Consider the following 27815-nt stretch of genomic DNA (forward strand, 5'->3'; position numbering starts at 1 on the left):
ACATATTGCCAACCAGCTGCATTTCTGACTTGTAAACAATTCAGTAAGCATGATAACAGGGCTGCGCCACCCAATTACACCTACTAACCTACTAACCCATACATCTTCGGACTATGGGAGGGAGCCAGAGCACCCAGCAGAAACCCACCAAGTCAAAAGGAGAACATACAAACTCCTTACAGACAGGGGCAGGAATTGAACCTGCTATAGCATTATGCCAGTCACTATGTTACCATGCCATGACTGGAGCCCTGTCAGGACCTAGGGAAGACCTGTATGCCCAGTAATGATGCCAACATTGGGCTTGGCACTAATGTAGTGTGTGAGCTTTTCCCCAGACTGAGCAATGATTCAATGGTACTCCATGGGTTGTAACTGACTGTAAATCAATATACTTAGCGTCCCTGAAAGCAAGTCCACGACCTACAGCCTCACTTTCAGGGACTCTATTAATGATTTACTTTTTTTTCCAGCCAACACACTTTTTATCCCTCTTCCCTTCGGGAGAAGGCTCAGGAGCCTGAAGACTCGTACGGCCAGATTTGGGAACAGCTTCTTTCCAACTGTGATGAGACTGCTGAATGGATCCTGACCCGGATCTGGGCCGTACCCTCCAAATATCCGGACCTGCCTCTCGGGTTTTTTGCACTACCTTACTTTCCATTTTTCTATTTTCTATTTATGATTTATAATTTAAATTTTTATATTTACTAATTTTACAATTTTTAATATTTCTAATATTTAATATTTGTAATCCAGGGAGCGGGAAGCGCAGAATCAGATATCACTGAGATGATTGTATGTTCTAGTATCAAATTGTTTGGTGACAATAAAGTATAAAGTATTATTTGCACGATTTGTCTTCTTTTGCACATTGGTTGTTTTCTAGTCTTGGTTATTTATAGTTCTTCATAAACTGCATTGTATTTCTTTATTTTCCCATAAATGCCTGTAAGAAAATGAACCTCAGAATTGTTTATGGTAACATATACGTGCTTTGATAATAAATTTACAGTACTTTGAATTTTGCCCCTTTAAACTCTCCCTATCTGTGTGTTATTGGCACTTGCATTGAGTCCCCATGAGGTATTGCCCAAGAGTGGGACTGGATTAAAACAGAGAACAGCTGTTGAGTACACAGTCTGAGGTCTGGTGGAATACATATCCCCTGTATAGTCCCAGCACACACAACTCTCAGTTGTTGACCAGAGAGTGCGGGGTTAATCACTGCATGCACAGAGAGTAGGTTACACCCTGGATATTGACGTCAGAAGTTTCATTTCCTTGCTTGTTGAGTACAGCTACAATGGAGTCCAGGATGTCTCAGCAGCTGGTCGAGAGTGAAAGGGGTTTTTTCCCACCACGAACCCAGCAGTACGTCGAGATGCCAGCTACAGCTATCAACATAGGGATGCCTCCCCTACCTGTCAAGGACCACTTCCTCTGGTCAATCTTCAACTTTGCTTTCTGCAATTTTTGCTGCCTTGGTTTCCTGGCTTTGGTCTTCTCGGTGAAGGTGAGTTTGTAACTTGTGGTCTCTGGTTCCAGTGGTTGGTCAGTAACCTGGGTTTGTTAGTACCCACTGGAGAAAGTGTGAGCTCTGCTCATACTGAAATATTGCAAGCTGGGATGCTACTCTGCAGGGGCAGGGTCCGTTGCAATGAATGTGAGGGAAATGGAAAGAAATGGACATTGTGTAGGCAGAAGAGATTAGTTTTGTTGGCCATTTGATCAATTTAATTCATTTTGGCCCGTTCCTGTGCTCTACTGTTCCGAACCCGTTCTAAGGTCAACCTAGCCCTTCCCTCCGACATAGTCGTCCATTTTCTATCATCCGTGTGCCTAAGAGTTTCTCAAATGTCCCTACTGTATCTGCTATTGTTTGAATGTGATTGATTTTTCCTGTTGCGAGTTGCTGTTACAGCCACCGTTGTCTGCTCCGAAACTAACTAGTCCCCTGAGCCATGTAAGGGACTGGGTCGTGAGGAAGGTTCCGGAGATATTTCAAGAGAGAGGATTAATGTGTCCTCGCTGAGTTACAATAGAAGCGACAGGTTTTATTTTAACCCAACCCAGCAGTCAGGTTTTCCAGAAGTGGTGTGATAAGATGCTGTTATCAGATTTTGTGGAAAATAGGAGACACGTGTTTTCCTGTTTATCGGCGGACTTGGGCAATTTCCAACACACAGTGCTGACAGATAAGGGCCGTGATAAGTGCTGGGGCTTCAACAAATTTAAGTTGAACCTGCTGAGTCAGAAGTTGGCAGGAAAGTGAAAGCAGAGGCAAAACGCTGGTTAAAATGTGAGAATTGTGTCACTCTCGTTACAACAGGGAAAAGGTGAAAAAAGTTGCATTTTATTGTAATGCTTACATTCAGCGTGGCTTGTTCTTTCTCATTCCTGCCATCAGGAGCCTAAAGACCCACATTCAACAGTTTAAGAAAAGGGAACTTTCCATTCCAGCTACTATTCTGATAAAGACTAGTCCTTCACCATCATTTTTCTGGATGATCTATGAACCCATGAACACTATCACAAACATTTGCTCTCTTTTTGCACTACTTATTGACTTTAATTTATATTACACTGGACAACAAAGATTTTGCTTCCTGAATACTTTTGGGTGTATCTTATGGATTTTGGGCTGCAGATCATGAAAATCACAAGGAAATTTCCCTGTCATGTACAATTTTTGAAATCTCCCATATTTATCATTTCAATTTATAATTCAAGTCATTAAAATGTTGGCCACAATGCAAGCTGAAAAGTTCCCTATCTTGTCCAGGCGTGCCTGGGCATGGTTAGGCAGGGTGGATGCTGCTTGGCAGAACAGGTTTCAGGAATAATTATTGGGTTCAGGACTGTAAGGATGGAATTTGTTATCACCAGGCACAAAAATTTCTATGAAGGGTTTCGATATTTAGATCAGATCATCTGGACACGCAGCCCTCGTTTATTGTCATTTAGAAATGCATGCATTAAGAAATGATACAATGTTCCTCCAGTATGATATCACAGAAACACAAGACAGACCAAGACTAAAAAACTGACAAAAACCACATAATTATAACATATAGTTACAACAGTGCAAAGCAATACCGTAATTTGATAAAGAACAGACCATGGGCACGGTAAAAAAATTAGTCTCAAAGTCTTGAAATTCCCATCATCTCACGCAGACAGTAGAAGGGAGAAACTCTCCCTGCCATGAACTTCCAGCGCCGCAAACTTGCCGATGCAGCACCCCGGAAGCACCCGACCACAGCCGACTCGAGTCCGTCCGAAAACTTCGAGCCGCTGACCAACCCTCCGACACCAAGCACCGAGCACCATCTCTGCTAAGTGCTTCGACCCCAGCTCCGGCCACCAAGCAATATTCAAAGTCGATGATTCGGGGCCTTCCCCTCTGGAGATTCTCGATCGCACAGTAGCAGCGGCAGCGAAGCGGGCATTTCAGAAGTTTCTCCAGATGTTCCTCCCCAAATACTTGAGACGGATGCTTCCCAGAATAACTGATGCCAAGATTAAGGAAAGCATCTTTGTTGTTCCACAAATCAAACAGGTCGTCAATGACAGGCAACTTGAAGAATTTCTAGTGGGACTGGAGAAAATCGCATGGAAGGCATTCAAGAAAGCTGTTGAAATTTTTCTTGGCAACTGCAGAGCATCAAACTACATGCAGTTGGTTGAAAGCATGTTTCAAGCATACAAAACCATGAGGCGCAACATGTCACTAAAGATTCATTTTCTGCATTCCCGTTTAGACTTCTTCCCTGCAAATCTTGGTGCTGTTAGTGACGAGCATGGTGAAAGGTTTCACCAGGACATTGCAGTCATGGAGAAAAGATAACAGGGCAACTGGAATCCATCAATGCTGGCAAATTATTGTTGGACACTTAAGTGCGAAGCCTCAGACACTGAGTACAAATGAAAATCATTAACAAAATATTTCTAACTAAGTTGAACTATTGCAAAGCATCAGCACCATTATGCAATTAAACACATTATATTCAATAAAAATTAATTTGTTGTTTCTCCAAATTCATACGTGACATAAGTAGTCTGAAATTATTTTTGTGCTCATTTTCAAGCAGTCTATCATAAACAAAAAAAAATTCTGAGGAAGCAACACTTTTGAAAAAATTTGTTGTCCAGTGTTATCAATGACATATAGTATGTAGTGAAAACTATTGTTCTGCAGCAGTACACTGCAATATATATATTATAAATTATATTGAGAAATACCATATAACATAATATATATAGAACATAGAACAGTACAGGCCCTTCGGCCCACAATGTTGTGCCAACCCTTAAACCCTGCCTCCCATATAACCCCCCATCTTAAATCCCTCCATATAACTGTCCAGCAGTCTCTTAAATTTCACTAGTGTATCTGCCTCCACCACTGAGTCAGGCAGTGCATTCCACGCACCAACCACTCTCTGAGTAAAAAAACCTTCCTCTAATATCCCCCTTGAACTTCCGACCCCTTACCTTAAAGCCATGTCCTCTTGTATTGAGCAGTGGTGCCCTGGGGAAGAGGCGCTGGCTACTCACTCTATCTATTCCTCTTAATATCTTGCATGCCTCTATCATGTCTCCTCTCATCCTCCTTCTCTCCAAAGAGTAAAGCCCTAGCTCCCTTAATCTCTGATCATAATCCATACTCTCTAAACCAGGCAGCATCCTGGTAAGTCTCCTCTGTATCTTTTCCAATGCTTCCACATCTTTCCTATAGTGAGGCGACCAGAACTGGACACAGTACTCCAAGTGTGGTCTAACCAGAGTTTTATAGAGCTGCATCATAACCTCATGACTCTTAAACTCTATCCCTCGACTTATGAAAGCTAACACCCCATAAGCTTTCTTAACTACCCTATCAACCTGTGAGGCAACTTTCAAGGATCTGTGGACATGTACCCCGAGATCCCTCTGCTCCTCCACACTACTAAGTATCCTGCCATTTACTTCATACTCTGCCTTGGAGCTTGTCCTTCCAAAGTGTACCACCTCACACTTCTCTGGGTTGAACACCATCTGCCACTTCTCAGCCCACTTCTGCATCTTATCAATGTCTCTCTGCATACTTCAAAAATCCTCTACACTATCTACAACACCACCAACCTTTATGTTATCTGCAAACTTGCCAACCCACCCTTCTACCCCCACATCCAGGTCATTAATCAAAATCATGAAAAGTAGAGGTCCTAGAACCGATCCTTGTGGGACACCACAAGTCACAACCCTCCAATCCGAATGTACTCCCTCCACCATGACCCTCTGCTTTCTGCAGGCAAGCCAATTCTGAATCCACCTGGTCAAACTTCCCTGGATCCCATGCCTTCTGACTTTCTGAATAAGCCTACCATGTGGAACCTTGTCAAATGCCTTACTAAAATCCATGCAGATCACATCCACTGCACTACCCTCATCTATATGCCTGGTCACCTCCTCAAAGAACTCTATCAGGCTTGTTAGACACAATCTGCCCTTCACAAAGCCATGCTGGCTGTCCCTGATCAGACCATGATTCTCTAAATGCCCAGAGATCCTATCTCTAAGGATCTTTTCCAACAGCTTTCCCACCACAGACGTAAGGCTCACTAGTCTATAATTACCCGGACTATCCCTACTACCTTTTTTGAACAAGGGGACAACATTCGCCTCCCTCCAATCCTCCGGTACCATTCCCGTGGACAACGAGGACATAAAGATTCTAACCAGAGGCTCAGCAATCTCTTCCCTCGCCTTGTGGAGCAGCCTGGGGAATATTCCGTCAGGCCCCGGGGACTTATCCGTCCTAATGTATTTTAACAACTCCAACACCTCCTCTCCCTTAATATCAACATGCTTCAGAACATCAACCTCACTCATATTGTCTTCACCATCATCAAGTTCCCTCTCATTGGTGAATAACAAAGAGAAGAATTTATTGAGGGTCTCGCTCACTTCCACAGCCTCCAGGCACATCTTCCCACCTTTATCTCTAATTGGTCCTACCTTCACTCCTGTCATCCTTTTGTTCTTCATGTAATTGAAGAATGCCTTGGGGTTTTCCTTTACCCTACTCGCCAAGGCCTTCTCATAGAAACATAGAAACATAGAAAATAGGTGCAGGAGTAGGCCATTCGGCCCTTCGAGCCTGCACCGCCATTTATTATGATCATGGCTGATCATCCAACTCAGAACCCCGCCCCAGCCTTCCCTCCATACCCCCTGATCCCCGTAGCCACAAGGGCCATATCTAACTCCCTCTTAAATATAGCCAATGTACTGGCCTCAACTGCTTCCCGTGGCAGAGAATTCCACAGATTCACAACTCTCTGAGTGAAGAAGTTTTTCCTAATCTCGGTCCTAAAGGCTTCCCCTTTATCCTCAAACTGTGACCCCTTGTTCTGGACTTCCCCAACATCGGGAACAATCTTCCTGCATCTAGCCTGTCCAATCCCTTTAGGATTTTATACGTTTCAATCATGTCCCCTTCTTGCTCTCCTTGGCCCCTTCTTAAGCTCCTTTCTTGCTACCTTATATTCCTCAATAGACCCATCTGATCCTTGCTTCATAATCCTCATGTATGCTGCCTTCTTCCACCTGACTGGATTTTCCACCTCACTTGTCACCTATGGTTCCTTCACCCTACCATTCTTTATCTTGCTCACTGGGACAAATTTATCCCTAACATCCTGCAAGAGAACTCTAAACATCGACCACATGTCCATAGTACACTTCCCTGCAAAAGCATCATCCCAATTGACACCCGCAAGTTCTAGCCTTATAGCCTCGTAATTTGCCCTTCCCCAATTAAAAATTTTCCTGTCCTCTCTGATTCTATCCTTTTCCATGATAATGCTAAAGGCCAGGGAGCGGTGGTCACTGTCCCCCAGATGCTCACCCACTGACAGATCTGTGACCTGACCCAGTTCATTATCTAATACTATATCTAGTATGGCATTTCCCCCTAGTCGGCCTGTCAACATACTGTGACAGGAATCCGTCCTGGACACACTTAACAAACTCTGCCCCATCTAAACTGTTGGAACTAATCGGGTGCCAATCAATATTAGGGAACTTAAAGTCACCCATGATAACAACCTTGTTATTTTTGCACCTTTCCAAAATCTACCTCCCAATCTGCTCCTCGGTATCTCTGCTGCTACCAGGGGGCCTATAGAATACCCCCAGTAGAGTAACTGCTCCCCTCCTGTTCCTGACTTCCACCCATATTGACTCAAAAGAGGATCCTGCTACATTACCCATCCTTTCTGTAGCTGTAATAGTATTCCTAACCAGTAATGCCACCCCTCCTCCCCTATTATAACATATGTTATATGTTATATATTATATTATAATATTATAACATATGTCTCTTATTATAATTTATAGTATTATAACATGTTTACAGACTGCTGCCACAAGGCAACAAACTTCACGACATATGTCAGTGATATAAAACCTGACTCGGATTCTGATTCTAACCTGCAGAGGGCTGGGAAGGTGGCTACTATCAGTAATTAGTAAGGAATATTAAAGCAGCAATGTGCTCCACTCTATACAGGTCAGTAAGACCTCCCAAGAACTGTGGTGCCTCTGGTTTCTTTATTTAATGCTTTAGTGGCTGTCAGGGCTTTTTTATTCTTTATCAGACTAGTAGGTGGAATGGCAAGTTATCTTGAGAAAGGGCTGCAGAGATCTGATATTGGGAACTGGCTGGTGGTGTTGTCTGTCTATGATTTCAGCCTTAAATACAGACAGGGAAGTTTGAGCTTTAACGTGGCTGCATTATCACAACACTCTTACGAATTGCCAGTAACTGACCAAGTGTGGGAGGACATTCCTGCCTCAGGTATTACAGCATGTGTCAGTTTTGCACAGCTGGCAAATCAGAGCAAAGATTATGGCCTGATAGAGCTGATAACCATTAGGGTACTTCTAGCCATGCAATTCCACAAGCATATTGCAACCTGACCATGCTGAATATGAAACAGTTGCCTGCCTTGAGCCCTGCTGAGTTGTCAGTAGCGCAGCAAGATGATCCTTATATAGATGAAATCTGGTCCGCTATTTTCCAGGGAGATATTTCAAAAGAATATAAAACATCCTACTATACCCCTACTGATGAAGGAATCAGAACTGGAGTTCAGGAACAGAGTCTTATAGATGGTTACTTTCCTCCAAGTACTCACCGTGCTCAGTTGATTTTGCCTGAGAAGTACAGAAAAATTTTACTGCGGTCACTTCATGATGAGCCAGGTCATTTGGGATTTGACAAGATTAACAGATTAGTCAGAGATTGTTTCTATCAGCCATGAATGAAGTCTGAAGTTGAAGATTACTGCAAGTCATGCACTTGTTGCATTTTGAGAAAGATGCTCCCTTGTCTCCTCTACAAAGCAAGCGACCACTTAATCTAGTGAGTATGGATTTTCTTTCCATAGAGGCAGATTCAAGTAACACTGCAAATGTCTTGGTCATTACTGATCACTGCGCCAGATACACTCAGCCTTTCCCCCAAAGGATCAGAAAGCATTCACAGTTGCAAGCCTTGCAAGGGAAATACTTTATTCATTATGGTCTGCCAAGAAGGATGCACAGTGATCAGGGAAGGGATTTTGAAAGCTGTGTCATACGTGAGTTACTGGCATGCTTGGAGTCAAGAAGTCAAAGACTATGCTATATTATCCTCAATGCAATCCTCAGCCTGAGAGATTCAAAAGGACATTATTAGACACACTAGGAACTTTTGATGTCAAGTATAAGAGCAAGTGGAGTCAGCATAATGGATATTTGGTACACTGTTGTATTGGTACTCAGAATGAAGCCACTGGCTACTCGTCTTACTATTTAATGTTCAGACATGAAACAAGATTACCTGTGGATCTTTGCTTTGGAACCTCTAGTGATAACTTGCCACAGAAAACTTCTCAGGTATATGTCTGATATGAAGAAAGAACTGCAAATAGTTTACGAATTAGCAGCAGTTTCAGCTAGAAAACAAAACCAAGAAGACAAGAAGAGGTAAGATCAAAAGATTAAATTTTCCTAACTGATGCATGGAGATAGAGTTCTAATAAGAAATTTAGGACTACAAGGGAAGCATAAGTTGGCCAACTGCTGGGTTTCTGCACCTTATGCAGTGGAGACCCAGATTCCAAATTTGCCAGCTTTTCGGTTGATACCAGAAGATGGAAATGGTCCCATAAAAATTCTGCATCGGAACCATCTTTTACCTCAGAGAGGAAGGACATATTGACCCAGAATCTGATGTAGAACCTACACCTGGGAAAACAACTCTGCAAAGGAGAAGAAAAAGAGAAAAGAAACAAGCTGAGGATAAGCCAGACAATGGTGTGGTTTTGGTGTAAAAACCTGAAGAGAAATCAGACAAATCCACTGAATACTGCACAGACTCAGAAGAGGAGGAAATTGGAATGTGGTATGACTTACCTTATGCAAACATCCCAAGAGGAGTTGATGAAGAGGTGTCAGAACCTTTCAGTCTAGACCTGGCTATAGTGAGGAATACAACCATTGGACAACCAGGAGTGATATTAGATGGTAAAAGGGAACTGGACTCAAAATATAATTGAAGATGAGGCCAAGTTTAGTCAAAGGGCAGAAGGAACTGAGATGCAGTAAAGTACAAATGATAGGCAGCATGAGACATCTTAAAGTAAGCGTGAAAAGTCACAAGGAAAGACTGAAACTGAAGAAAATGAAACTGATATAAGATATCAGGAGACCTCCAGATACGCTGGCATATGACATATCTTGATATCAGGGTGTTGTGTGAATCCCAGTGGTGAGATATAGTGCTTCCATCTACAAATGGATTGGAGATTATGTAATTACGGAATTCATTTGCATGCTTTAAGACTGAGTGTAAGTGTTGTGTTATTAATGATGGATTTGATAAGTTTCAAAAATTTGCAAAGACGTAAGGACATGTCTATTTTGGTGGGAGGACAATGTAATGCCCTGGTTTAAGACCATGCTTTATCAGGTATTTTATTTTCTGCAGATTTTCTCAAAATGTAATGTGTTCCTTCAATTGTATTGTACACTCAAGTATTTCTTTTTGTTTGCTGTTTCAAATAATAATTCAGTTGATTAAGTTAGGCTTATTGTAATAGCCAATAGAATTTGTTTTGTGTTTACCAAAATCATATTTACCGTAGACATGATATTTTACTGGTAATGGCCTTTTCATCGTTACTCCCTGTGCATTGTAGAGTTATGTTGCTGTTAGTTTGTATTCACTAGCTCATTATGAGCCCACGGTGAGAGGGTTGCATGTGGTCAACCTGGAAAGAGTTCAGAGAAGATTTACAAGGATTTTGTTAGGGAGGGTCGACCAGACTAGGTCTTTATTCCCTGGAACACGGGAGAATGAGAGGTAAAATAATACAAATGTTTAAAATCAAGAGGCATGGATAAGGCAGATGGTTATAAACTTTCCCCAGGGTAGAGAAGCCCAAAACAAGGGGGGAATAGATTCAGGATGAAAAATTGAAAAGGAACCCGAGGGGCAACTTCTTCCTCAGAGGGTGATGGGTTCATTGTACGAGTTGGGAAGCCGTTGTGGGCATATGGAAGTGGTTGAGGCAGATACAATAGCACTTGGAGGACATGGAGGATGGGATTTGGAGGGATTTGGGTCAAATGCAGGAGATTGGGACCAGCTGGGTGGCATTGTGATCAGCATGGAGTGGTTGGGCGAATGGTTCGTATTCATGATGTATTGGCATGAGTGTGTGGTAAGTTGATGCCTCGAATCACTGCTATATGTCAGCTGAAGGTCCATTCACAAAGCTATTATAGAACAGTACAGTACAGCAACAGGCTGTTCAGCCCATGATGTCAGGGCTAACCATTTTACACTAATCCCCAACACGAGAAAATATGCAGACGCTGGAAATCCAAAGCAACACACACAAAATGCTGAAGGAACTCAGCAGGTCAGGCAGCGTCTATGGTAAAAGTAAACAGTTGGAGTTTCAAGCCAAGACTCTTCATCAGAACATCCATTCCCTGCATCTTCATGTCCCTGTCTAACTGCCTTTTAGATATTGCTACTGCATGTTTCCACCACCTCCCTGGCAGTGTGCTACAGGCACTTTCCACTCTTGCTTTACATATCTCCTTTAAACTCCCCCCCCACCTTAAAACTGTGCTCTCCACCCCAGAGAAAACGTTATTGATTACCCTTCCTTTGCCTCATAATTTTACATACCATCAGGTCCCTCTCAGTCTCCACCACTCTGGAGAAAGCAACCCAATGTGTGTCCAACCTCTCCAATCCAGGCAACATCCTGGTGAACCTCTTCTGCACCCTCTCCAAAGTCCCAATCACCGTCTGGTAACGTAGTGAATGCCTCTGCACACTATACTCCTAAAGTGGCCTAACCAAGTTCCTGTTGAGGAGGACTGGTCTGGATGAATCCAATGTGATGACAAGACATCAGTATTTTGGAGGAATAACAGTTAAGGTGTTGTAGTGTCTCCTGCCTTCTACAAACTATTGTGTCTGCACGGTGTTCAGCTGCTGATGATGTTCGTGGGCATTCAGTATCTGGGCATTGTATTGGGTGCTACTGACTTCAGTTGGTTTTCTGTAGGGCGCTGGATGTTCCATAATTTCTAGCCGGAGTTAGGGCTGTGGAGTTCCAGCATCTCCACGTACTCTGCAGGATTCTCACTGTTCCCATCTGTTCTCTCTACAGGCTAGAGACCAGAAAGTCCTGGGGAATATCTACGAGGCCAACCACCATGGTTTCACATCTAAAGCACTGAATCTGGCAGCCACAATCCTGTCAATCCTCTTCTTTGTGATTGTGTTTGGGCTGCTGGTTGGCGGAGTGATTAGCGTTTACCAGAAATGAGGACCGGGATCATCTCTCGGTGGTTGGGTTTCCCTTTGCTCATCCTGCCCGGAGTCTGGATGCTGCAGCTGCTGCTTAGCTACTGACTTAAAGCCATTCTAAGTGTCTCAAAATGCATACTACTGCTTTCTGTAGCTTTTGAATAAAATACATGTGCCAAAATTAAAATGAGGTCGATACTTTGGGGTTCTAACATCTAACTGTCACTCATTCGTTGGGGGCACTTCTCCATTTTTGTGGATGGTTGCGAAGAAAAAGCATTTCAGGATGTATATTGTATACATTTCTCCGACATTAAATGTATTTTTGAAACCTCTGATATGGATGGAATAGATGTGTTCATGTAGTACACTACAGGTGTTCCAACTAGATTATTCTATTGCTTGTCAGATACTTGTCCTCCACCACCCACTCGGGCAATATTCCAGACTCCAACCCCTCCTGGGTGACAAAAATTCTTCAGATATCCTACACTGGTCTCTTGACCTAAATCTATGACCTCTGGTTATAGGGTGGCAAGGTAAGGGAACCTTTGATTGTCTAAGAATCATAGAATCATTGAGAAGTACAACACCGAAACAGGCACTTTGACCCATCTAATCCATGCCAAGACCTTTTAAACTGACTGCTCCCATCGATCTGCAACAGAACCATAGCTCTGCATACCCCTACAATCCATGTATCTATCCAACTTTAAACTGTGCTTAAACACTGAAATTGAGCTCGAATGCACCACTTGTGCTGGCAGCTCAATGTACACTCTCACGAGCCTCTGAGTGAAGAGGTTTTCCCTTGTGTTTCCCTTAAACTTTTTTCCTTTCACTTCTGAACCATGACCTCTGGTTGCCGTCCCACCCAGCCTCAGTGGTAAAGGCCTGCTTGCATTGAGCCCATCTGTACCCCTCATCATTCTGTATACCTGTATCAAATCTCCTCGCAATCTTCTACATTCTAAGGTGAGGCCGAATCTGGAGTATTGTGTTCAGTTTTTGTCACCAAATTACAGGAAGAATATTAATAAGGTTGAAAGAGTGCAGAGAAGGTTTACAAGGATGTTGCCGGGACTTGAGAAGCTCAATTACAGAGAAAGGTTGAATAGGTTAGGACTTTATTCCCTGGAGCGTAGAAGAATGAGGGGAGATTTGATAGAGGTATATAAAATTATGATGGGTATAGATAGAGTGAACGCAAGCAGGCTTTTTCCACTGAGGCATGGGGAGAAAAAAACCAGAGGACATGGGTTAAGGGTGAGGGGGGGAAAGTTTAAAGGGAACATGGGGGGGGGGGGCTTCTTCACACAGAGAGTGATGGGCGTATGGAATGAGCTGCCAGACGAGGTGGTAAATGTGGGTTCTTCTTTAACATTTAAGAATAAATTGGACAGATACATGGATGAGAGGTGTATGGAGGGATATGGTCCGTGTGCAGGTCAGTGGGACTAGGCAGAAAATGGTTCGGCACAGCCAAGAAGGGCCAAAAGGCCTGTTTCTGTGCTGTAGTTTTTCTATGGTTTCTATGGAATACCCATTTAAATTTTCCTTATAATTCGGGTTCTCCAGACCCGTGAAAATCCTTGTAAATTTTCTTCGTACTCTTTCAACCTTGTTAATATCTTTCCTGTAGGGAGGTGACCAAATCTGCACACAATACTCCAAATTAGGTCTCATCAATGCCTTATACAACTTCAACATATCATCTCTGATTTATGAAGGCCAACGTGCTGAAAGGTTTTATTACAACCCTACCTAAATGTGACACCACTTACAACGAATTATGGATCTGTATTCCCAGATCCCTTTGTTCTTTCACACTCCTCAATGCCCTGCCATTCACAGTGCAAGATCTACCCTGGTTAGTACTACCAAAGTGCCACACCTTGCACTTGTCTGCATTAAATTCTATCAACCATTTTTTCAGCTGATGCAGATCCCTCTGCAAGCCATGCAAGCCTTCCTCACTGTCCGCTATACCCCAATCTTGGTGTCATCTACAAATTTGTTGATCCAGTTGACCACATTATCATCCAGGTCATTGATATCGATGAAAAACAATAACAGACCCAGCACCGATCCCTGTGGCATACCACTAGTCACAGGCCTCCAGTCAGAAAGGCAACCATCTACAACCACTCTCTGGTTTCTCCCACAAAGCCAATAGCTGATCCAATTTACTACCTCATCTTGACCAACCTCCCATGTGGGACCTTGTAAAGAGAGCTGGTGAATTTAGCCAAGAAAAAAACACAATGCAAGGTTTAGGAAGCTAGACTCAAACAGAACCCCTGAGGATTATGAGAAAGCCAGAAAAGAACGCAAGAAGGGAATTATGAAAACCAGACAGAGTCATGAAAAGTCCTTGGCAAGTAGGATTAAAGAGAGTCCCAAGGCATTCTAAACATACATCAAAAGCAAGAGGATAAGATGGTCCCCTAATCTGAGGAAAGACATTCTTGCCATAGAGGGAGTACAAAGAAGGTTCACCAGATTGATTCCTGGGATGGCAGGACTTTCATGTGATGAAAGAATGGATTGACTAGGTTTATACTCTCTGGAATTTAGAAGATTGAGGGGGGATCTAATTGAAACGTACAAAATTCTAAAGCGATTGGACAGGCTAGATGCAGGAAGATTGTTCCCGATGTTGGGGAAGTCCAGAACGAGGGGTCACAGTTTGAGGATAAAGGGGAAGCCTTTTAGGACCGAGATTAGGAAAAACTTCTTCACACAGAGAGTGGTGAATCTGTGGAGTTCTCTGCCACAGGAAACAGTTGAGGCCAGTTCATTGGCTATATTTAAGAGGGAGTTAGATATGGCCCTTGTGGCTAAAGGGATCAGGGGGTATGGAGGGAAGGCTGGTACAGGGTTCTGAGTTGGATGATCAGCCATGATCATACTGAATGGTGGTGCAGGCTCGAAGGGCCGAATGGCCTACTCCTGCACCTATTTTCTATGTTTCTATGTTTCTATAACTGGGGGATAGTAGGACCAAGGATAAAGGAGGGAACACATACTTTAGGCAGAGGATGTGGGAGAGGTTCTACATGAGTACTTTGCATCAATATTTACCATGTGGAAAGACTTGTGCAACAGTGTGATCAGTTTGTCTCATGCGTATATGGTAGGACAATTTGAAATAATGAAGGAGGTGGCATTGGGTCTCTTAAAGAACATTACGATGGATATGTACTTGAGGCCTGATGGGATTTCCCAGGTTAATGAGAGAGGCAAGAGAAGGGATTTCTGGGCCTTGACCAATATCTTTGTGCCCTTTCGAGGTCCCAGAGGACCTGTGAGTAGCCAATGATGGTGCATTATTCAAGAATAGAAACAGTGATGACCCTAGGATCTACAGACTGCTGAATCTCATTTCAATGATTAGGAAGAATCTGGAGAGGATCACTAAGGATAGGATTTACTAGCATTGGGAAAACCATGGCCAAATAGGGACAGTCAGCTTGGCTTACTAGCTTGTAGTCATACAATCATAGAGCACTAAAGGAAAATTTTGGTCACCTACCAACAGGAAAGATGCAAATAAGGTTGAAAGAATACAGAGAAATTTTACAGCGATATTGCCAGGAGTAGAAAACCTGAGTTATAAGGAAAGATTGAAGATTTCTTGAAATATAGAAGATTGAACGGAGATTTGATAGTGGTATACAAAATTATGAGGGGTACAGATAGGGTAAATGAAAGCAAGGTTTTTCCACTAACTTTGGATGGTACTAAAACAAGAGGTCATGGGTTAAGGTTGAAAAGTTTAAGGGAAACCTTAGGGGAAAATTTTTCTCTCAGAAGGTCATGAGAGTGTAAAACGAGCTGCCAGTGGAAGTAGTGCATGTGAGCTTGATTTCAACGTTTAGAAACATTGAAACTAGAAAACCGACAGCACAACACAGGCCCTTCGGCCCACAAAGCTGTGCCGAACATGTCCTTACCTTAGAAATTACCTAGGGTTAGCCATAGCCCTCTATTTTTCTGAGCTCCATGTATCTGTCCAGGAGTCCCTTAAAAGACCCTATCGTATCTGCCTCCACCACCGTCGCCGGCAGCCCATTCTATGCACTCACCACTCTCTGCGTAAAAAATCTACCCCTGACATCTCCTCTGTACCTACTTCCAAGCACCTTAAAACTGTGCCCTCTCGTGTCAGCCATTTCAGCCCTGGGGAAAAGCCTCTGACTATCCACACAATCAATACCTCTCATCATCTTATACACTTCTATCAGGTCCCCTCTCATCCTCTGTAGCTCCAAGGAGAAAAGCCCGAGTTTACTCAACCTATTCTCATAAGGCATGCTCCCCAATTCCAGGAAACATCCTTGTAAATCTCCTCTGCACCCTTTCTATGGTTTCTATGGTTTCCACATTCTTCCAATAGTGAGGCAACCAGAACTGAGCGCAGTACTCCAAGTGAGGTCCTATACAGCTGCAACATTACCTCTCGACTCCTAAATTCCATTCCACATTTGATGAAGACCAATGCACCGTATGCTTTCTTAACCACAGAGTCAACCTGCGCAGCAGCTTTGAGTGTCTTATGGACATGGTCCCTAAGATCCCTCTGATCCGCCACACTGCCAGGAGTCTTACCATTCATACTATATTCTGCCATCATATCTGAGCTACCAAAATGAACCATCTCACACTTATCTAGGTTGAACTCCATCTGTCACTTCTCAGCCCAGTTTTGCATCCTATCAATATCCCGCTGTAACCTCTGACAGCCCTCCACACTATCCACAACACCCCCAACCTTTGTGTCATCAGCAAATTTACTAACCCATCCCACCACTTCTTCATCCAGGTCATTTATAAAAATCACTAAGAGTAGGGGTCCCAGAACAGATTCCTGAGGCACACCACTGGTAACCGACCTCCATGCAGAATATGACCCATCTACAACCACTCTTTGCCTTCTGTGGGCAAGCCAGTTCTGGATCCACAAAGCAATGCCCCTTGGATCCCATGCCTTCTTACGTTCTCAATAAGCTTTGCATGGGGTAAGTTGTCAAATGCCTTGCTGAAATCCATATACACTACATCTACTGCTCTTCCTTCAACAATGTGTTTAATCACATCCTCAAAAAATTCAATCAGGCTTGTAAGGCACAACCTGCCTTTTACAAAGCCATGTTGACTGTTCCTAATCATATTCTATGTCTCCAAATGTTCATAAATCCTGCCTCTCAGGATCTTCTCCATTAACTTACCAACCACTGAAGTAAGACTCACTGGTCTATAATTTCCTCGGCTATCTCTACTCCCTTTCCTCAATAATGGAACAACATCCGCAACCCTCCAATCCTCCAGAACCTCTCCTGTCCCCATTGATGATGCAAAGATCGTCACCAGAGGCTCAGCAATCTCCTCCCTCGCCTCCCACAGTAGCCTGGGGTACATCTCATTCGGTTCCGGTGACTTATCCAACTTGATGCTTTCCAAAAGCTCTAGCACATTCTTTAATATCTACATGCTCAAGCTTGTCAATCTGCTGTAATCCATCCCTACAATCACCAAGATTCTTTTCCATAGTGAATACTGAAGTAAAGTATTCATTAAGTATCTCTGCTATTTCCTCCGGTTCCATACAGACTTTCCCACTGTCACACTTGATTGGTCATATTCTCTTACGTCTTATCCTCTTGCTCTTCACATACTTGTAGAATGCCTTAGGGTTTTCTTTAATCCTGTCCGTCAAGGCCTTCTCATAGCCCCTTCTGGCTCTCTTAATTTCTTTCTTCAACTCCTTCCTGCTAGCCAGATCTCTATCATTATCTAGTTTTCTGAACCTTTTGTAAGCTCTTCTTTTCTTCTTGACTAGATTTACAACGGTCTTTGTACACCCCAGTTTCTGTATCCTACCATCCTTTCCGTCTTATTAGAACGTACCTATGCAGAACCCCACGCAAATATCCCCTGAACATTTGTCACATTTCTTCCATACATTTCCCTGAGAACATCTGTTCCCAATTTATGCTTCCAAGTTCCTGCCTGATAGACTCATAATTCCCCTTACTCCAATTAAATGCTTTCCCAACTTGTCTGTTCCTATCCCTCTCCAATGCTATGGTAAAGGAGATAGAATTATGATCACTATCTCCAAAATGCTCTCCCATTGAGAGATCTGAAACCTGACCAGGTTCATTTCCCAATACCAGATCAAGTACAGCCTCTCCTCTTGTAGGCTTATCTACATATTGTGTCAAGAAACCTTCCTGAACATATCTAACAAACTCCACTCCATCTAACCCCTCGCTCTAGGGAGATGTCCATCGATATTTAGGAAATTAAAATCTCCCACTACCACAACCCTGTTATTATTACACTATTCCAGAATCTGTCTCCCTATTTGTTCCTCGATGTCCCTGCTACTATTGGGTGGTCTATAAAAAACACCCAGAAAAGTTATTGACCCCTTCCTGTTTCCACCCCACTTAAGAGAAGTTTGGACAGGTACTTGGATGGCAGGGGTTGGAGAGCTATGGTCCCAGTGCAGGTCAGTGGGACTGGGCAGTTTAAATGTTTTGGCATGGACATGATGGGCCAAAGGGCCTGTTTCTGTGCTGTACTTTTCTATGATGCTATAACACTATGACTCATCACACATACCGGGAGTCAGGCTCAGAGTGAGTCTCCCTTTACCCCATCCCATCACACACACCTGGAGTCAGACACAGAGCAAGGCTTCCCCTGCACCATTCCATTACACACTCAGAGTCAGACACAGAATGAGTCTCCTTCCGCATTGACCAATCACACACTTCTGGGGTCAGTCACAGAATAAGGCTCCCTCGACACATTCCATAAGACCATAAGATATAGGAGCAGAATTAGGCCATTTCACACATCAAGTCTTCTCCGAAATTCAATCATGACTGATTCTTTTTTTCACTCCTCAGTCCCACTCCCCGGCCTTCTCCCCATGAACCTTTGATGCCGTGTCCAATCTAGAACCCATCAAGCTTTGCCTTAAATACACCCAACAACCTGGCCCCCACAACTCCGTGGTAATAAATTCCACAAATTCACTGCTCTCTGGGTCAAGAAATTTCTCCGTATCTCTGCATTAAAAGGGCACCCCGCTATCTTCAGGCTGTGCCCGCTTCTCCAAGACTTCCCCTCCATGGGAAACATCCTTTTCATATCTACTCTGTCTAGGACTTACAACATTCAACAGGTTTCAATAAGATCCCCCCTCATCCTTCTAAATTCTAGTGAGTACAGACCCAGAGCTATCAAACGTTCCTTGTATGATAACCTTTTCATGCCCAGAATCATCCTTGTGGACTTCCCCTGAACCCTCTCTCATGCCAGCACATCTTTTCTTAGATGAGGAGCCCAAAACTGTTCACAATACTCAAGGTGAGGCCTCACCAGGGCCTTATAAAGCCTCAGCATCACATCTCTGCTCTTGTATTGGATGAAATGGGAGGTGAGGACCTCGATAAAATCACTGTCACTAAAGAGATAGTGATGAGAAAACTAGAGGGCCTGAAGGTAGATAAGTCCCCTGGTCCTGATGGGATGCATCCCAGGGTGCTGAGGGAATTGGCGAAGGTTATAGTAGACGCGTTGGTAATCATTTATCAAAACTCTCTAGACTCTGGGCGGGTCCCGGAGGACTGGAAGACAACAAATGTCACGCCACTTTTTAAAAAAGTATGTAGGCAAAAGATGGGCAACTATAGGCCAGTTAGCTTAACATCTGTAGTCGGGAAAATGCTTTAAGCTGTCATTAAGGAAGAAATAGCGAAACATTTAGCAAGGAGTGGTTCCATTAGGCAGACGCAGCATGGATTCAGAAAGGGCAGGTCATGTTTGACAAACTTACTAGAGTTCTTTGAGGACATAATGAGTGCATTGGATAGAGGGGAACAGGTGGATGTCGTATACTTGGATTTTCAGAAAGCGTTCAGTAAGGTGCCACACAAGAGACTTATAAGTATACAGATGCACGGAGCTGGAGGAAGTGTATTGGCATGGATAGTGGATTGGTTAACCAATATAAAGCAGAGAGTTGGTATAAATGGGTGTTTCTCCAGTTGGCAGTGAGTGGGGTGCTGCAGGGGTCGGTGCTGGGCCCGCAGCTGTTTACCATTTACATTGATGATTTGGAAGAGGGGACTGAGTGTAGCGTAGCAAAATTTGTATGATGACACTAAACTGAGTGGAAAAGCAAATTGTACAGAGGATGTGGAGAGTCTGCAGAGGGATATAGATAGGTTAAGTGAGTGGGCCAAGGTCTGGCAGATGGAATACAACCTTGGTAAATGCGAGACCATCCACTTTGGAAGGAATAATAGAAGAGCAGATTATTATTTAAATGGTGAAAGATTGCAGCCTGCTGTTGCCTTCTCATGAATCGCAAAAAGTTGACTTGCAGGTACAACAGGTTATTAAGAAGCCAAACGGAATGTTGGCCTTCATTGTGAGGGGGATTGAATTCAAGAGCACGGAGGTCATGCTGCAACTATACGGGGTACTGGTGAGGCCGCGCCTGGAGTACTGTGTGCAGTTCTGGTCTCCTTACTTGAGGAAGGATATACTGGCTTTGGAGGCAGTGCAGAGGAGGTTCACCAGGTTGATTCCAGGGATGAAGGGGTTAACCTATGAGGAGAGATTGAGTCACCTGGGACTATACTCTCTGGAATTCAGAAGAATGAGAGGGGATTTTATAGAAACATACAAAATTTTGAAAGGGATAGATAAGATAGAAGTAGGAAAGTTGTTTCCATTGGTAGGTGAGACTAGAACTAGGGGACATTGCCTCAAGATTCAGGGGAGAAGATTCAGGACGGAGATGAGGAGAAACTGTTTTCCCCAGAGAGTGGTGAATCTGTGGAATTCTCTGCCCAGGGAAGCAGTTGAGGCTTCTTCACTAAATATATTTAAGAAACAGTTAGATAGGTTTTTACATAGTAGGGGAATTAAGTGTTATGGGGAAAAGGCAGGTAGATGGAGCTGAGTTTACGGACAGATCAGCCATGGTCTTATTGAATGGCGGGGCAGGCTCAATGGGCCAGATAGCCTACTCCTGCTCCTATTTCTTATGTTCTTATTTTCTTATTCCAGACCTCTTGAAATGAATGCTAATATTGTATTTGCCTTCCTCATCACTGACTCTACCTGCAAGTTGTACACAAGGACTCCCAAGCCCCTTTGCACCTCAGGATTTTGGATTTTCTCCCCGTTTAGAAAATAGTCTGCACATTTATTGCTCTATGAAAGTGTATGACCATGCATTTTCTAGCACTGTATTTAATTTCCCATTTTCTGGCCCATTCTCCTTATCTGTCCAAATCCTTCTGCAGCCTACCTATTTTCTCAACACTACCTGCTCGTCTGGGTATCATCTGCAAACTTGGCAACAAAGCCATCTATTCCATCATCTAAATCACTGATAAGCGTAATCTAAAACATTGATATGCAGCATAAAAAGAAGTGGTCCCCAACCCCTGTGGAACAGCACTTGTCACTGGCAACCAACCAGAAAAAGATCCTTTTATTCTCACTCACTGCCTCCTACTAATCAGCCAATACTCTAATTATGCCAGTAATTTTCCTGTAATACTCAGCTTGGAAAGCAGCCTCATGTGTGGCACCTTGTCAAAGGCCTTCTGAAATATACAACATCCATTGCATCCCCTTTATCTATCCTACTTCTAATCTCCAAAAAGAATTCCAACAGGTTCATCAGGCAGGATTTTCCCTTAGGAAACCATGCTGACTTTATTCTATCTTGTCCTGTGTCACCAAGTAGTCCATAACCTCATCTTTAACAATTGACTCCAACATCTCCCCAACCACTGAGGTATGGCTAACTCATCTATAACTTCCTTTCTGCTGCCTTCCTCCTTTCTTAAAGACACCAAGTACTCAATAACCTCACCTTTAACAATCGACTCCAACATCTCCCCGACCACTGAGGTCAGGCTAACTGGTCAATAATTTCCTTTCTGTTGCCTTCCTCCTTTCTTCAGGAGTGGAGTGACATTTACAATTTTTCAGTCCTCTGGCATGATGCCAGAGCCCAATGATTTTTGAAAGATCATTACTAATGCCTCCACGACCCCTACTGCTACCTCTTTCAGAGCCCTAGGGTGCAGTTCATCTGGTCTGGGTGACATATGTACCCTGAAGTCTTTCAGTTTTTGAGCAGAGCACCTTCTCCCTTGTCATAGTAAATGCACTCACTTCTCTTCCCTCACACCCTTCAATACCTGACGTACTATAAGTGTCTTCCACAGTGAAGACTAATGCAAAATAGTCATTAGTTCATCTGCCATCTCCTTGTCCCTTGTTATTATTTCCCTGGCCTCATTTTCTAGTGGTCTTATATCCACTTTCACCTCCCATTTATTTTTTACTTAGGTGAAAAGCTTTTAATATCCACTTTCATATTGTTTGCCAGCTTGCTTTCATATTTCATCTTTTCCCTCCAAACGATTCTTTTAGTTGCTCTCTGTAGGGTTTTAAAAGCTTCCCAATCCTGTGTCTTACCACTAATTTTTGCTTTGTTGTATGCCTTCTCTTTTGCTTTTACATTAGCTTTGACTTCCCTTGTTAGCCACGCTTGTACTACTTTGACATTTGAGTATTTCTTTGTTTTTGGAATACATCTATCCTGCACCTTCCTCATTTTTCCCAGAAACTCACACCATTGCTCCTCTGCTGTCATCCCTGCCAGCTGCTCCTTCCAATCTGCTTTAGCCAACTCCTCTCTCATATTGTGATCACTGCTTCTTAAGGGTTCCTTTACCTTAAGCTCCCTTATCGCTGCCAGTTCATTATATAACACCCAATCCATTATAGCTGTTCTCCTAGTAGGTTCAATGACAAACTGCTCTAAAAAGCTATCTCACAGTCATTCAACAAACTCATTCTCTTGAGATCTATTACCAACCTGATTTCCCCAATTGACCTGCATATTCAAATCTCGCATGACTACCATAACATTGCCCTTTTGACACATCTCTTCTATTTCCTATTGTATCTGTGGTTGACATCCCAGCTACTGTTGAGAGGCCTGTATATAACTGTGATCATGGTCATTTTATCCTTGCTGTTTCTAAATTCAACCACAAGGATTCAACATCTTCTGATCCTATGTCACATCTTTCTACTGATTTCATGCCACTTGTTACCAGCAGAGCCACGCCACTCACTTTGCCTACCTTCCTATCCCTTCAATACAACAAGTAAACTTGGACATTCTGCTCCCAACTACAACCATCCTATAAAATACAACAATACAGAGTGAACCTCCATCTACACCATCCCATCACATAGTCCTAAGGTCAGACACAGAGTCAAGCACTCTGCTGGGACACACACTCCAGAGTCACAAGACCATAAGACATAGGAGCAGAATTAGGCCATTCAGCCCATTGAATCTGCTCTGCCATTCCATCATGGCTGATCACGGATCCCATAAAACTCCATACACCTGCCTGCTCGCTATATTCTTTGATGTCCTGGCAGATCAGGAAACTATCAACTCCGACTTAAATATACCCACTGACTTGGCCTCCACCGCAGTCTGTGGCAGAGCATTCCACAGATTCACTACTCTCTGGTTAAAAAAATTCCTCCTTACCTCTGTTCTAAAGGGTTACCACACAATTTTGAGGCTGTGCCCTCTAGATCTGGATACCCCCACCATAGGAATCACCCTCTCCAGATCCATCCTATCTAGTCCTTTCAACATTTGGTTGGTTGCAATGAGATCCCCCTGCATTCTTCTAAATTCCAGTGAGTACAGGGTACTCTTTGCATGCTAACCCCTTCATTCTTGTGAACCTCTTCTGGACTCTTTCCAATGAAAGCACATTCTTTCTGAGATATGGGGCCCAAAACTATTGACAATACTCCAAATGTAGCCTGACTAGTGTCCTATAAAGTCTCAGGATTATCTCCTTTCTTTTATATTCCATTGCCTTTGAAATAAATGCCAACATTGCATTTGCCTTCGTTACCACAGACTCAACCTGTAATGTAACCTTCTTGCACAAGGACTCCTAAGTCCCTCTGATGTTTGAACCTTCTCCCCATTTAGATAATAGTCCACACTATTGTTTCTTTCACCATGTAACCCTCAGGTTCTGTTTGTGTGTAAGTCTGGGGAAGACAATCTCTGCCCTGCCAAATGGGTGAGACTGAGCCGCGAGTCCACCCACAACCCCCCGTTTGTGTGGATGCCTCGAGATCTACCCTGTTACAAATCAGTACCACCAAATAACAGGCAGTACAATTAAACGATTCAGCTTTATAATTCTTAATTTGACTACAGGGTTAGTGAAGAAAAAGCAACAAAAGAAAAGGGCCCATTTTAGTGAAACAGTCTAATGTGCACAAGTTGGTGCTCACATTTCCCCGTCACCGATCCTCCTTCAATCTCCCCGGACAGTCTAATGTGCACAAGTTGGAGCTCACGGTTTACCCTTCACCCATCCTCCTTTGATTTCCCCCCTGTTACATGCTCAAGGAGATGTGTTTTTTGTGAGAATGATGTGATGTAATGGTCTTTTGGAGGTCACCTGATGTGATTTTCCTGCCAATGTTAGGTCATGTGATGACATGTGACCCATGACTATATAAGGGTTGACCCAGGTGATGCAGTGGGTTTTTTAGTTTGTAGATTTCCAGGTAGAACCTGCTGTGTTTCCGTTTCTGTCGCGTGTTTGTTTTTGTGACGCAATTTCATTTTTAAAATGGTTGTGCGTTCTGATGCAAGATACCATTATTATTTGGACTGGAAATTTTTGCTAGATGTGTTGATTTACCCAATTCCAACAATAGAAGGGAGAGTGAAGAATTTATTGAAGTACAGGATCGAAGGATCGAGGGAAGTCGGCATCGTTTGGCAGTTTAATAAAGGATCAACCTTATTGAGTCTTCGTTGGAGGAGTAGCTACCTGCATCGAGATAACTCTTGCCAAAAAGAGTAAGGAGTTCATAAAAAAAGGTGCTCTCTCTCTCTAAAGGAATTTAAGGTAAGTCGATATAAACTGTTTATTTTCGGCATCGTGAATCCTGTGGACAGAACCGGCAGTAAAGTTGCGTCTGTGAAGAAATCCTTCTCCAGAGAAGTTGCTCCCAATTGAACATGTAAATCTGTTAGACTTTAAAAGTTATCGCTTTAAGAACTATATCTGACTGTATTGTTTTAAGAATTGTTTTCGCATTTAATGCTTTAAGAACCAGAGCTGAGTGGCGAGTTGGTGAATGGCTGCATATCTGTTAACTTCCGGTTAAAGTTTTCGTTTGTTTTTTTTTCCTTATCATTTATCTGTGTTTAATAAATGTTTGGTTGGTTTTGTATAACCTGTCTCGACTGATATTCATTGTTGCCGGTTACGCTACACCCCGGGCAGTCTAATGTGCACAAGGTGGTGCTCACGGTTTCCCCTTCACCGATCCTCCTTCTATTCCCCCCGGCCTTGGCCAGATCATGGCCCCACTCCAGCACCTTCTCTCTTCATCTCCCGCCGAACAAAAGACCCAGATCACCCTGGTGTCTGGCACACGGCACAAAAACACCCTCCCTTCATTGGACGATTCACATTCCAAAGCCCCCGTCATCTCTAACCATAACTCAAACACTGCTTCTACAGAAAGACCATTACATTGCAGTGAAACCTTTTCCAGGGTGTTACAACCAAAATGCATCATTATACGTTTCCCAACACTGTATTCCATCTGCCAATTTGTCGAAGTCCTTCTGAAATCACATTGCTTCCTCAGCACTTCCTACCCCTCCACCTATCTTCATATCATCCGCAAAATTTGCCATCAAGCCATCAAGTCCATTATCTAAATCATAGAAACATAGAAAATAGGTGCAGGAGTAGGCCATTCGGCCCTTCAAACCTGCACCACCATTTATTATGATCATGGCTGATCATCCAACTCAGAACCCCGCCCCAGCCTTCCCTCCATACCCCCTGATCCCCGTAGCCACAAGGGCCATATCTAACTCCCTCTTAAATATAGCCAATGAACTGGCCTCAACTGTTTCCTGTGGCAGAGAATTCCACAGATTCACCACCCTCTGTGTGAAGAAGTTTTTCCTAATCTCAGTCCTAAAAGGCTTCCCCTCTATCCTCAAACTGACAAACAATGTGAAAACCAGCAGTCCCAATACTGACCCTCAAGAAACACCACTCATCACCAGCAGCCAACCAGAAAAGGCCCCCTTTATTCTCACTCGCTGCCTCCTGCCTGTCATCCATTCTCTATCCACGCCAGTATCTTTCCTGTAATGCCAAAGGATCTTATCTTGTTAAGCAGCCTCATGTGTGGCACCTTAATAAACACCTTCTGAAAACCCAAGTCAAACAGACAGTGAAACTCCCTCAGTATCGTCCTGTCACACATTCTTGGGGACAGACACAGAATGAAGCTCCCTCCAGACTATTCCATCACACATCCTCACGGTCCAGACAGAATGAAGCTCCCACTATATCACAGACCAGGGGTTCCATCACAGAGAAACTCCCTCCACACCATCACAATCACACACATGGTCAGACACAGAGTGAGGCTCCTACACTGCCCCATCGCACACTCCTGGGGTCAGACACAGAGTGAATCTCCGTCCGCACCGTCCCATCACACTCTCCTATGGTCAGACACAGAGTGAAGCTCCCTCCACACCGTCCAATCACACACTCCCGGGGTCAGACACAGAGTGAATCTCCCTCCACACCGTCCGATCACACACTCCCCTGGTCAGACACAGAGCGAATCTCCCTCCACACCATCACAATCACACACATGGTCAGACACAGAGTGAGGCTCCTTCTACACTGCCCCATCGCACACTCCCGGGGTCAGACACAGAGTGAATCTCCCTCCACACCGTCCGATCACACACTCCCCTGGTCAGACACAGAGCGAATCTCCCTCCACACCATCACAATCACACACATGGTCAGACACAGAATGAGGCTCCTTCTACACTGCCCCATCGCACACTCCCGGGGTCAGACACAGAGTGAGTCTCCCTCCACACCGTCCCATCACATACTCCCGGGGTCAGACACAGAGTGAATCTCTCTCCGCACCGTCCCATCACACACTCCCGGGGTCAGACACAGAGTGAATCTCCCTCCACACCGTCCCATCACACACTCCCGGGGTCAGACACAGAGGCTCCTTCTACGTTGCCCCATCACACACTCCCGGGGTCAGACACTATACCTTGAAGTCCTCCACACCGTCCCATCGCACACTCCCGGGGTCTCACACAGAATGTGGCTCCCTCTACGCAATCCCACCCCACATGCCTTGGGTCAGAAATGCCCATGATCAGACACAGAGTGAAGCTCCCACCACACTGTCCCATCACATACTGCTGGGGTCAGAAACAGGGTGAAGGTCCCTCTACACCATCCCATCACACTTTCTGTGGTCACACGCAGAGTGAGGCTCCCTCTGCACTAACCCAACACAGACTCCAGAGGCAAACATACATCTTTCTATCGCACACTCTTGAGGATCACACACCCTTGAGGTCTAGACAGATTGAAGCTCCCTCTACACATTCCCGTGGTCAGAGACAGAGTCAAAGCCCTCTACACCGCCCATCACACACTCTAGGGTTAGACAGAGAAAGGCTCCCTCCTCACCATCACAATTACACACACCTGGCGTCAGAGACAGAATGTTACTCTATACTACTGGGGTCAGACATAGTGTGAAGCTCCCATGCATCAACCCTCACCTACCATCACGATTCCTGGTGTCAAACACAGAGTGAAATCCCTCCACACCATCCCATCACACTATCCTGAGGTTAGACACAGAGAGTAGCTCCCTCTGCACCATCTGTCCCACCAATCCTGTGGTCAGACACAAAATGAAACTCCCTCTGCACCGTCCCATCACATATTCCTGGGGTTAGACACAGAGTGAAGTTCCTTCTGACTGT

The 27815-nt window shown here is 43.9% G+C and overlaps 1 protein-coding gene and 1 long non-coding RNA gene across 10 annotated transcripts in view; one reads left to right on the forward strand and one right to left on the reverse strand.

Annotated features, from left to right (window-relative positions):
- The window catches only part of sirt3 (sirtuin 3), an 89918-nt gene that overhangs the window by 43768 nt on the left and 18335 nt on the right, over window positions 1–27815 (reverse strand). The window contains exon 1 of one of the 9 annotated variants that reach the window (XM_072272939.1): window positions 8873–8927. The exons of the other annotated variants lie outside the window; for them this stretch is intronic. The gene's annotated coding sequence lies outside the window, so the exon portion shown is untranslated. Of the gene's footprint in view, window positions 1–8872; window positions 8928–27815 lie in introns of those variants that run through there. 9 annotated transcript variants of the gene reach the window in all.
- On the forward strand, window positions 1154–12198 carry LOC140205342 (uncharacterized). The gene is made up of 2 exons (XR_011887825.1): window positions 1154–1516; window positions 11724–12198. It is a non-coding gene; the product is annotated as an uncharacterized lncRNA (long non-coding RNA).

This window comes from Mobula birostris, chromosome 11 (genome assembly GCF_030028105.1).
Source record: "Mobula birostris isolate sMobBir1 chromosome 11, sMobBir1.hap1, whole genome shotgun sequence".
NCBI classification, from domain to species: domain Eukaryota; kingdom Metazoa; phylum Chordata; class Chondrichthyes; order Myliobatiformes; family Myliobatidae; genus Mobula; species Mobula birostris.